Raw genomic sequence first — 12,569 nt, 5'->3', positions numbered from 1 at the left:
CGTCTCAGCGAGCCCCCCCAGCAGCCCGTCTGACCCGCACCCCTCCCGTCACTCCCTCCTCGTCCTGCGGCACATTCCGCTCAGCAATCGTCACCTCTAGAACCCACATGCCGTCCGTTTTCATGATCATTGTCTCCCGCCGACACGTGAGCTCCAGGAACAGGGGCCTGGCTTACTGTCCTTCCCCGCTGCCCAGAGGAGAGCTGCGCACAGGGAAGGCGTCCCACACGACTGGCTGCACGCATGCACATACGAAGGGCAAGGTCTGACCACGCTTTCTAGAACAAGTTCACAGTATTAACAGAGCACCCGCTATACGCTGGGCCAGGTCAGGTCCTGGGATGCACCAGAGAACAAGAGACAAAGAGCCCTGCCTCGTGGCTGCACTTACCTCCAGCGCCTGGACGGGGACCGAACAAGCCAGCCCGCGGGGCCCAGCATCAGCCGCAGTGGAGCGCTCGGGAAAGCGCTCCGCACAGGGCCCCTCTGAGCTGAGCTCTGGAGACCGAGGGAACCGCATCACGTGAAGAAAAACCCGTCATGTGAAGACTGGGGAAGAGGCAAAGGTTTAGGGTTTTCCAGAAGCAGGGCGGAGGGCTTGCCTCCCAGCACAGCCACCCGGGGTGGGGGGCGGGGCAGAACGAGCTGGGAGGGGCCCTCGCGATGATATCGCAGCTGATGCTCATTGATATTCACCAGGAGCCGCTTCACACACAGTAGCTCATTGACGCTCCACAGCCACCTGACTGCTATGAGCCCCTCTGACACACGGCGAAACTGAGAGAGAAAACTGTATTTCTCAGCCATTGTCCCAATAACGATCCACAACTAAACCCCCAAACTCAGTGACTCCCCACATCTCAGTTCACAGGGCTGCAGGTCCTCTGGGTTCAGCTGATCCGAGCTGGGCTCCTTTGGGCGACTCTGCTTAGCGTCACTGAGCTACTGGGCTGGACCTCGGGCTGGGGACCAGGGTCGAGTCAGCCCTGCAAAGCCCTCATCTGCCTTAGAAGGGCAGTGCCCTGGGGCAGGACCTTCCAGAAGCCAAGAACCAAGCCAGACCTCACAAATGCACTTACAGCCTCTCACTGCATCGAGCCCACAAGGGCCCCATTGGCCAAAGCGGGTCCCCTGGCCACCCCGCATCATTGGGAGGCCTTTGAAGAGTTGGGAGCCGCGACCCACTGAGCACGAACACGTGGGGTGGCGACCGACCGAGCCGCGCGCTCCCGGGCCGCCCAGCTCCACGTCCTCACTCTAAACAGCAGCCTGCGCGGGCTCGCAGTCTGGGGAGGGGAGGGGTTTTAGTGTGGGAGCAACGGGGAGCTGTACTGGGGTTGAATAACCTCTTCCCCCAATATTCACGTGCCCCTGGAGCCTCGGCATGTGACCTTCCTTGGAAAGACAGCCCTTGCAAGTGTAATCAGTTAAGATGAGGTCCCGCCGGCTTAGCGTGGGCCCTAAATACCCTGAGAGCATCCTTGTACGAAGGCCATGGGAAGACGCACAGGGAGAACATCACGTGACCATGAGGCAGAGCCGGGAGGGATGCGGCTCCAGCCAAGGAAGGCCAGGGCTGCCGGGAGCCATCGGAAGCTGGGAGAGAGGCCAGGGCCGCCGGGAGCCATCGGAAGCCGGGAGGGAGGCGGGGCCGCCTGGAGCCATCGAAAGCCGGGAGGGAGGCGGGACGGATGCTCCCCGGAGCCTCCAGAAGGGGCCAACACAGCCACACCTTGATTCCAGATTTCCGGCTCCTAAACTGGGAGGAACCGGTTACCATTGTTTGAAGCCACGCAGTCTGTGGTAATTCATTAAGGCAGACCTGAGAAACTCATCCTGAAGCCTCCAGAAGGTTCTCAGCAGGGAGCACCTAATCTGATGAGCATTTTAAAGACCTTTTTGCTGTGACAGGCAGTCAGTAACTTTTCTGTCCCCAAGTTCAATTCCTGAGGGATCTGCCTCACCCAGTTCTTGCCTCAGGCCCTCCCATGAGGTGACGTCAAATTCGGGGGTTCCCCTGCTCTTTACGCCCTTCAGACCTCCTCGTCCTCGGGGGGGCCTTTCCGGGGCCCTGCCCGCCCTGCCGCCGGCTCTGTCTCCTCTGAGCCGCTGCTCTGAGCCACTTAGCCTCCGCCATGGCCGCGCCTTCCTCCCTGCTTTCCTCAGTGATGCGTCAAAGGGTAGAAGAAGCTTCCACAGCCCCCCGTCACCCCAAAACACACCCCGCTAAGCGGGTCCCTCTCCTAACACAGCAGGAGCCTCAGCCTCAGGTGTGAGTAAACCTCCTTTCCTCCTGAGCCTCCGTTTACCCTCCCACAAAACGAATGGGTTTAACTAAACAATTTCCAAGGGCCCCGTCTGACTAGAACGTTCTCTGATTTAAATATTTAGTTTAGAATTCTTAAGCATCCATTCTCTGATTCTTCTCACTCATGCAGTTACTCAACAAATGCACATCGAGAACTTGCTGTGTGGTTGGGCCAGTTCTTAGGGCAGGAATCCAACAGCAAGCAGACGATGTTCCTTCTCTCCTGTGGGTGACATTCCTTGGGTGCAAATGACCATAGAAGGTATAAAAACGAGTAAATCTAGTTCAGACGGTGACAAGTTCTGTGCAGGGGATGCGACGTGACGCAGGGATGCCGACACTTCTTTAGACGGTGCACAGGGCTGTTCCCTGAGCAGAAGATGGAAGGTCGTGGGGAGAGCTGAGGAGGAGCAGCTGGGGAGGAGCATTCCAGAAGTGCAAAGGCCCTGGGGCAGGAAGGCTCTGGGATCTGGAGGAGGAGCAGGAGGCCAGTGGGGCTGGAATGGAGGGAGTGAGGGGGGCAGTGAGGGACACAGTTCAGGGGAACCTGCAGGAATGGGGCTGGGCCTTGTGGGACCAGTGAGGGGTGGGGTCTCCTTTCTCCTGGGCACAGTGGGAAGTCACTGCAACATTTACTCAGGGGTGACAGGGTCTCCTTTGAGTTTACGGAGCTCACTCTCCCTTTGGGTGTGAGCAGAGGGTAGATTTTGGGGTGGAGAGAGGAGGGGGCAGGAGGACTTGGGGGGCAACTGCCATGACCCCAGGAGGAGGGAGATGCCGACTCAGGTGAGAGCAGGGTGGGGAGAGGGGCAGACAGACCAGTGCATGTTTGAATTTAGTGCGTTCACTGTGGCTGGAGAAAGAGGGGGAACCCTAGGACGACACGTGGGTGGTCACCGGCCCGAGTGACTGGCGTTTGGGGGCGTCACTTACTGAGCAGGGGGCACTGGGTCATCTGAGCTTCGCTGAGAACTTGCCAGGTCTGAGAGCCTGAGAGCCTCTGCCCCCCAAGCAGCTGGGGGAGCTCCTCAGGGCCACCGGGAGCTGCAGGGACCCCTGCACAGGTCACCAGCACCGACCTCGGCCTGAGGACGGACCCGACCCAGACATGGGGGCAGCAGGAAGCCCGGCGCCTAGGGCGGCCTGGAACGAGCCCTGCCCGGACTCACAGAGGGAACCCTGAGGGGCCCGTGATCCTTCTAAGAGCCTCACTCCCACATCCTCCATGACCCCAAACCAGCGCCAGAGGAGCCTTGATGGTCAGTCCTAACAGAGCGCTTCACGGCTGCCACCGGACTTGAACGAGGCCGCCTCCTCAACCAGCCTCCTCCAGGAGCCTGTGCTACAAACGGCGTGAATTTAGCCACAGGAAAATGGCAACATCTCAGACGCTCGGCTTCATCAAGGACTCACTTCTCATTTGTCCGGCTCTTCTGCTTCTCAGAAGACGTGGGGCCTTCATTTCATACGAAAAGGCACGTTTTCAGGGCAATTTGAAAGAAAGGAAGAGGAAAAGAGGGAGGGAGGGAGGAAGGAGAGAAACATGAGGAAAGAGCAAAGGCTGCTCGACATCAGGACGGGAATCCAAGATCCTCAGGCCTGTTGGATGCTCTGCTGACCGGGCGCCAAACGTTCAGCCAGTTCTGCTCGTTTAAATTTCTGAGACATCAGTGCTGCTTGGTGTTGGGTTTTGGGCAAACAAACATCCTTCTGTGAACCCAAACTTTGCCGCATTTTCCTTTTTGAGACATTGGTAACATCCTCAGCTCAGCACCAGAAACTCGCCTCTGGTCATAATGATCGCCAGCATAAGCTCACCTCAGACCGCGCAGCCCTGCTCTGTGCTGTTCGCGGAGCTGGGCCCCTGGAGCCGGGGCGGCCCTGCCAGGACCCATGACAGAGGAGCTGCTCTCGGCCCTGCTCCCGGTAGGGAAGGAAAGCCCAGACGCGGAGGACTTCCCCGGGCGGACAGTGGCCTGGGGAGCAGATGGGAACCCAGCGCCTCCCCATCCTCCCGCCCCTCTCTCGCGAAGAGGCAGCCTGGAGGACTGAGCTGTGTCATGTTCTGAACAAACGGGCGATTCATTCCTGGTTGGCCTCGGCCTTCAGAGGACCTGACCTGGATATAAATAGAGGGTTTGCAAGTTGGGCAGGACTGGCTTTCCTGGCTGAGTCCAACTTCTGGACGGAGTCCCGCAGGTGAGACCCATGCTGCCCCTCGGGTGCCGCGCTCCCTGCCCCCAGGCAGCTGCCCGCCCTGCAGCCTCGGGGTCAGAGCTGCGGAGGATGGACGCTGCTCCTGGCGGTGCATCCTTCATCACAGCCACAGGCCGCTGGTCCTCAAGATGCATCCCGACATCATCCAGGAGCCAAAGCCAGCCTGTGTCTAAGAACCTCAGGCCTCCTCCTGGCAAAAAGGAATTACAACCAAAACAGTGTGTTATGGAGAATGCTGTAGGGCTCCTTGATTATTACACATGGGCACGTCCACAAAACGCTGAACCATCATTGTTCGCTTTGAGCGGAGCCCCAGCTTCAGTGAAGAAGTCATTTCTCTACCCTCTTCTGAGACCCTGCCTCACATCTTTCTCTCAAGACAATCCTGGTCCTTGTGACTTCAGCTTATGAAAACCACTGGTTGGAAAGATATGAATATTTGAAATTCTTTTTTCCCCTAAGATACACACGTTGTGACAGGTATCGCAAAGATTCATTTGTGTCCCTCTGGATAAAAGCAGATTTCAGACACTAATAGCAGATATATCAACGGTTGGAAAGTACTTATTTCGGGGCCATTGGGGAAGCAGATATGAATTATTCTTTCCTCTTAAACAAATTTTGTGTGATGTGACTGCAAACTATGAGACAAATAAGGAAGGGTGTGAACATAGCTCTCAGAAGGAAAATCACTGTTTCTTAAAGAAATATGTAAACAGCAAGTAAGAGAATGCATAACGAATTGCGTTTCTGGATCCTGACTCTTGCCAAAAGCAACACAATTTTTAAGGAAATCTTTATAACATAATCGGTAACTTTGAAGGTATCGTGTTCAAATGTCTTTAGTAGATAATGAGGCCACTGGGAATTAAAGTGAGTATTTGAGAAGGAATCAAAAGTTAAACCGGAGCTACCATTCTGAGCTCATAATGAGAACGAAAAGTGTCGACACAGAAAAGGAAATCCGGCTCAAACAAGATTCATTTGAAGTTTCTAAAAAATTAAGTGTCTTCCATTTCAGTGATGTATCTTTTTCTGCCAAACATGAACAATCACATGCACGCTGTATTTCTTGTCTTTGTCCTTCAGGGAAAGATAAATGATAAAGAAGCAATGAGTTTCAGGCTTGGTTTAGGCTCACAGTCTCCCTATGCACGGGAAGCCTCTGCTGGATTTCCACGGCATCGGGGGCTCACCCAGCACACCAGGACCCAAACCAAGTCCTGCAGAAATGAGAACAATATTAAGATGAAAGCCTAACTCAGCCCCCATTAAAAAGTAACATTTTCTTTTTATCAAAGAAGACATTCTCCTGGAAGTCTTATAGCTGAAGTCCTCAAGCAGTAGACTAGCATCTGTCAGTGCATCTCCGAACTTTTGCAGGTTGGTCTCAGGATTAATCAGGACTCTTGATTACAAGTATCAGAAATCAAGTCAGATGGCTCAAGAAAATGGAGAGTTACTAGCTCATCTCTTTTAAGAAGTCCAGATCTCGATCCGCCTTCAGGCATGGCTAATTCCAGTCCTCAGCTCCGGGCAGCATCTCTCTCCATCCTTGGTACTGCCTTCCTGTCTGTTGATCTCCTTTGGGCAGCCCTTCCTCCTGGCCTGTCTCCTGGCAGGTCCAGGTTCACAATTCAGCAACCCCGATAGAAACATGACTTTTGTAGTCCCCGGTTTCCATGGAAAACTAGAGTCTCATCAGCTCTAATTGGGTCCCTTGTCCATCTTTGAGCCAACATCAGTGGCCAGGAGAACGGCACGCTCTTCATGCGGTAGACAGGTCTCCAGTCGCGGAATTCTGAAGCAAGGCTTGGCTCCTTATGAGAGCTGTGTTACAGGAAGGAGGGAAACTCTCCCCAGTTCCCCAGTACGGCAAAACCTCAAGCTTCCTTCTAGACCTGAGTCTACCTGAGACCCCTACAAGGTTCACCTGGAAAAGAGAAACTGCAGCTCTCAGGTGGGGCAGAAGCTAAGTAGGGGAGGGGAGCGTGGACCTCCTGGTCACGGATTAGCATCTTTATAGAGGCTTTCAAAGGGACCTGACAGTAAACAGTTGAAAGAGTTTTACAGTATTTTTCAGTAAGACATTCAAGATCTATTAAAAGGTCACAGTATTTGGCCAGGGGAAAAAAGAATTAAGAATATCCTTGTTCGTTGAGATTTTAACTTGCAGAATATGTGACCTAAAATTCCATTGATTGTGGAGGGCTAGGGCCTTGGGAAGAGTGGCCACCTGAACCACCTGCTGAAGGACAGGTGAGGGCTGGGCCACTAGAGGAAAACAGAGGGGCTGATGCTTGAAGAAGGGGGAACAGATGCTAAGAGACACACAGCAGATACCGCACTAGCTCTCAAACATGTTATCACTGCTGTCAGATACCTTCTCTTTGCTCCTTCGGGAGGGAGGCTTCAGAGGTGAACCCACAATTCAATTCAGCCAAGTCCACGGGTGAGGACTGGATGCTGTGTATTGCGCTCAGTGTCCGAGAGGCACAGGTACATCGGGCCTCTGGTCCCCAAGGACCTCACAGGATAGCAGGAAAAACAGATCTATAACCTGGGGAGTTATCATTCGATGAGTGATAAAGATAATCAGGAAATGTTATTTGAATATTTGTGATAAAGAAGAATGTGTATTCCTCAGGGATCTTGGATAGACTCAGAGCTTTGCACCATATGGCCCCTGCCATCTTTCCAGCCTCACCTCCTGTCACTGTCCCCTGACTCCCATTCTTGGCACTCCAGCCGTGTTAGTTTTAAATTCCTGAATGTGACCTCAGGGTCTTTGCACAGGCTGCTCTTTCCACACCTCTAGGTGGACTGTGGAACACTCCATACCTCCAGCTGACTAGCCCTTCCAGGTCCAACTCTATCGTCACCTCCTGCAATAGACCTCCCCCAACAACTGTGTCCAACGTTGGTCCCCCACCCCCAATATTTTCAATCTCACATCACGTTTGTTTCTTTTGATAAATTTTTCTGGAGTACAAGCTATATACCAGGCACTTTTCTAGGAGCCAAAGGTAAATCATTGAGCAAACAGACAAACATTACTGCCCTCATGGAGTTTACGTTCTAATTAGGGGAAGAAAGGGGAAACCCAAATAATAATTGTTAAAGGGTATTGGGTGCCATGGAGTTAAATAAAGCAGGAAGGACAAAAGTGCCAAAGGGGTACAATATAACAAGGACAGGCAGAAAAGCCTCCCTGAGAAGGTGATATTTGTGCAAAGATCTGATAGCATGAAAGATGCAATCGTGCAACTATCTGGAGAAAAAGTCCATGCAGAGTGTAAGATAAATTCAGCTAGTGCCAGCGTGGGATGAGAGTGAGCCTGGAGTCAGTAGGTGAGCATTCCCCTCCCAGCATCTCGGCAGAAAATGGGAAGGCATGGTTCCTGAGAGAGACTCCAGGGGGACAGTCACTCACACACATGTCCCAGTTATGCTTTGCTGCACAGCAAACCGCCCTGAAAATTACTGACATAAAACAACAGCCAGTTTATTATGTTCATTGATCATATGGGTCAGGAATTCAGATAAAACACAGCTCCAGGGTGTCTGAAGACCTCTGCTAGGAAGAGTTGAATTGCTGGAGGTGACTCACATCGCTGAGGGATTGAAGTGTCTGGAGACTTCTTCATTCACCTATTTGATGCCTGCTTAGAAAGGCTCAAAGTCACTAGTGGGACTACCCACCAGAGGGCCTACATGTGGCCTCCCCATGTGAGTTGGGCTTCCTCACAGCATGGCGGCCTCAGCAGAGTCAGACTGCTGGCATGGTGGCTCAGGATCCCAAGAGCAAGTGTTCTAGCAAACAAGGTGGGAGATGAATGGACTCTTCTGACCTAGCCTTGGAGGTCACATAGCATAACTTCCACTAGCCAAAAGAGTCACAAGCCAGGAGACGGGACATTGATCCCACCTCTTAGTTGAAAGAGCATCCAAAATTTGCAGCCATATTTTAAAACCACCACACACAGTAACTAACTCAGATCACATCCATGGATTGGCTTCTCTTCTTTCTTTCTTTTACTCTTCCTCAACCCCACCCCCAACCCCATCCCGTTTCAGTTCCTAGACTAATTTCCCCAGTCTACCTAACACAAACCCTTGTCTCCAGCTCTGCTCTGGGGGAAGCCAAGCAAAGACACTGTTTATAGAAAATGGCTTATAAGATGCGATTGAGTTTAGCTAGAAATGAATTCTAAACTGAGCCCACTTCAGTTGGAATTTGTGATGGTCTCTGGGAGCAAAGGAAACTCACCCAAGGATATATGCCGACATAATCACACACCCTGGACTACTTTCTTTCATAGGACTACTTGGGTCGTCCAGTTTTATTTCTCTCCCCCTTGGGAGTCTACTTGTCCTGTCTGCTTTCCCTGGACAGCACAAGGCATGGGAGAGCTTTATAATAACTGAAATTCTCTATTTTGTGAAGAGAAAGAACAATGATGTACACATGAGTATTAACAGAGGTAAAAGATGCCTCCCTCCTTTGATTTGGCTTCATACATCCTGCATCGACATGGCAGGACTGGAATTGACTCAAAATGCATGAGTGGCCCCATTAAAAAAAAAAATCCTCTGGGAATTTATGTTTGTTTTCTCTGAAAGAGATTCACTTTGTTACCCAAAAACTGCGTTCACCTCTTAGTAGGCATTGAGCCAAAAAACACAACCAAGCCAAAGAGCGGGAGAAAGGATTTATTACTTGCAGCAAGTAAGAACACCGGGGGTCTTTTCCAAAGCAGTGTCTCCCCGAACAGCAAAATTGGGCAACCTTTAAGCTAAGGGTGCATGAATATTCATGAAGGGGCAAGGGTGCATGTATATTCATGAAGATGAGAATTCTGCACAGAACTGGGGCAAGGACTTCCCTGGTGGTGCAGTGGTTAAGAATCCACCTGCCAATGCAGGGGACATGGGTTCGAGCCCTGGTGCAGGAAGATCCCACATGCCGCGGAGCAGCTAAGCCCGTGCGCCACAACTACTGAGCCCGGGTCCTAGAGCCCACGAGCCACAACTACTGAGTCCACGTGCCCCAGAGCCCACGTGCCGCAACTAGTGAGCCCGCGTGCTGCAACTACTGAAGCCTGCACAGCTAGACCCTGTGCTCCGCAACGAGAGAAGCCACTGCAATGAGAAGCCCGCACACCGCAACAAAGAGTAGTCCCCGCTCGCCGCAACTAAAGAAAGCCTGCGTGCAGCAAAGAAGAACAAATACAGCCAAAATAAGTTAATTTAAATAAAAAGAAACCAATAATAAAAAGAAAAATTAAAAAAAAAAACGAACTGGGGCAAAGGTTGACAGAGTCCAGGCTCTAGTTTACTGAAGTCACAAGGGTCAGCAAAGGTCAGCATCATCGTTCCTCAGGTTCCAGTTAACCTGCTGGTTGAGCGCTCAGAGGGGAGTTGGATCCTGCAAAACAGCTCAAGAATGTGTTTCAGGCTAATCTTTACCTTCAAAACAGAACTGAGAGTCTCTATAGCTGATATATTGTCTCCAAAATGGTTAAATTATCTCCCTGGCCTGGTAAGAGTTGTTTGTTTTTACATTCTTTTGTCCCCTTAAAATCATTCACTACTGAGACCTATTCTGCGAGGGTGAGCATTGTGGCCAGACTTAGATCGCAAAACGGCTTCAGCCTAAAATGGCTTCTCTTATGTCAAGAAAGCCATGCCTTGTTCTCTTTCCCTGGGGAGCCCCCACCCTCTCTGCCTATGACTTTTCGCTCATCCACTCTGAACATATAAAATCCAGAATACGTCAAACAGAGCACCAACTCACTTCAAGGTATTTTCCATTAACTAGGGCCACTTCCAGGCCTCATGTTCCTGCACTTTCCTATAGGCAGCCTGCAGCATTTTTATAATAAAGAGAAGTTAGCATGCATTAAATCTTCACTGATTGAGAAATTATTTCCAAGAAATCCACTGGTTGGTTTGTTACCAGTATTTTTTTTTTTTTTCATTTGAAGTCTGCTTTACAAAGGCATTGTCCTACATCCTCCAACTCAGAGTAACAGTTGTTGATTCCGGTTGTGGCTGAAACAATGATGATGGAGGTGATGCTGTTGCTGCCGATGGTCGGGAGGGTGGGGATGAAGACGATGGAGGTGTTGATGACTGTGGTGGTCCCCACACATTCGGATACACTGGTTGAAGATGGAAGGCATTAGCTGTAGATGGTTTAATACAAAATACTCCCTTCACATTTTAATTCCCCAGTGCACATGGTATTCATAGGTAATCACATAAGAACCTAATTCGAGAACCTTAACGAACCAGAAACACCTGAACCCAGATGGGTCCTACAACCCAACATGGAGGTCACGTTACTGGGTCAGGGTGTCCTTGAATGGTGTTTCAGAAGTGGTTGTCAGGGAGGGCTCTAGGAAAAGCATCACCTCAGCCCAAAGGGAATCATTAGGAATTCCCAAGTTGGGTCAACTGTAGAACTTTTGGGGAAAGAAGTCTACCTAAAGGCACACCATGTAGGTGAATCCCCTTCTTAAAAAATGAGCCCTTCTTTATCTTCTATCAGTGGAAATTAAATCCCAAGGGGCTCACCACATCATGAATAGACATCAGCCTTCCAGAAGCATCTCAGATGGGCTCGCCAGGTGGAGGCTTGCTCTTGCCACCTGTGGGAGGGACAACAGAATCTCTTGGGCTATAGGGCTTTCATCCAAAGTGTATCAGCCAAGTTCACAAGCCACCTCCATGAGCCAGACCAGTATCCAGCGACCTGCATTTACATGGCTGACCAGGAGGAAGACATAGATGAAGACTCAGCCAACCCGGGAGCCACTGCACCTTATTTTCCTTTTTTTTTCTTCCTTCCAAAATAAATAAATAACTCATGCAACACCTTCATCCATCATCTAAGGCAAAAATGAGATGAGTAGAGAAATGAATATATTAATCAGTCTCCACTCACAGACCTGCTCCCTTCTTTCGTTAGCGACTATAATTTGGGTGCTGTGATTTTCAAAGTCAGTAAAATACTAAATAGAAACGTGTCAGCTGGTGTCAAATGGAGCCCCAAAGTAGCATTGCTGGGAATGTATCACTTGATAAAATATTCCTAAAGAGTGTCAAGACAAATAATGAGGTTTCTTTAAACAACAAACTTGGCAGAATTTTCCTCCAGTTTCCAGCTTTCCAAGTATGGCTTTTATTCCAAAATACTTTAATGGTTGCAAAATGAGCTTACTGCTTACCTTCCCCCTCTGCTGAATTGTCTCTTCTACATTTTGCAGCTGATTTTAAACCTGAGATTGATGACGTCTTTCGTGCTGAGTCACGAGAAGAGGAGTGGCCAAATTTTCAATTACATGTGGGCAAAATGAGGAGTCTGGAACTGGTATACAGGCAACATTCAGCACCTTCCTTAAGAGACTAGAAATGACAAATGCTGTTGACCAAAAGAATTTCTGTTCCTCCCCAAGAATGGTCTTTCTCTTGCAGGTTTTTCCTGGCAATGGGAAAAGGGAGTTTGGGGGGTTTTCCAATTAAATATCTCTTGTCTTTCCAGGTAGACCAAATGTGCTGTGAATCAGAATCAGTGTCTGGTTCATAAGGTCTTAGCATCATCCATTTTTCCTTGAACCTGAGAGCAAGAAGTTCTCAGCAGATTCTTTCTGAGAGCTTGATTAACAACTCTAAGAATCAGGAGACGACGAATCGGAGTGCAGGCTGGGATGGCTGAAAAAGAAGGAAAATTTTGCTTTTGTGAAAAAAGAAATAGCTATTATGGGCTGGATTGTGCCCTCCCCCCAAAAAAAATTCATATGTTGAAGTCCTAACCTCCAATACCTCAAAATAGGACTGTATTTAAAGACAGAGTCTTTAAAGAGGTAATCAATGGTAAATGAAGTCATTAGGGCAGGCCCTAATCCAATATGACTGGTGTCCTTATAAGAGGTTAAGACATGCACAGGGCTTCCCTGGTGGCGCAGTGGTTGAGAGTCCGCCTGCCAATGCAGGGGACGCAGGTTCATGCCCCGGTCTGGGAGGATCCCACATGCCGCGG

Source organism: Globicephala melas, chromosome 15 (assembly GCF_963455315.2).
Source record: "Globicephala melas chromosome 15, mGloMel1.2, whole genome shotgun sequence".
In the NCBI taxonomy this organism is placed as follows: Eukaryota; Metazoa; Chordata; class Mammalia; order Artiodactyla; family Delphinidae; genus Globicephala; species Globicephala melas.
Note: the sequence above shows the minus strand (reverse complement) of the source record.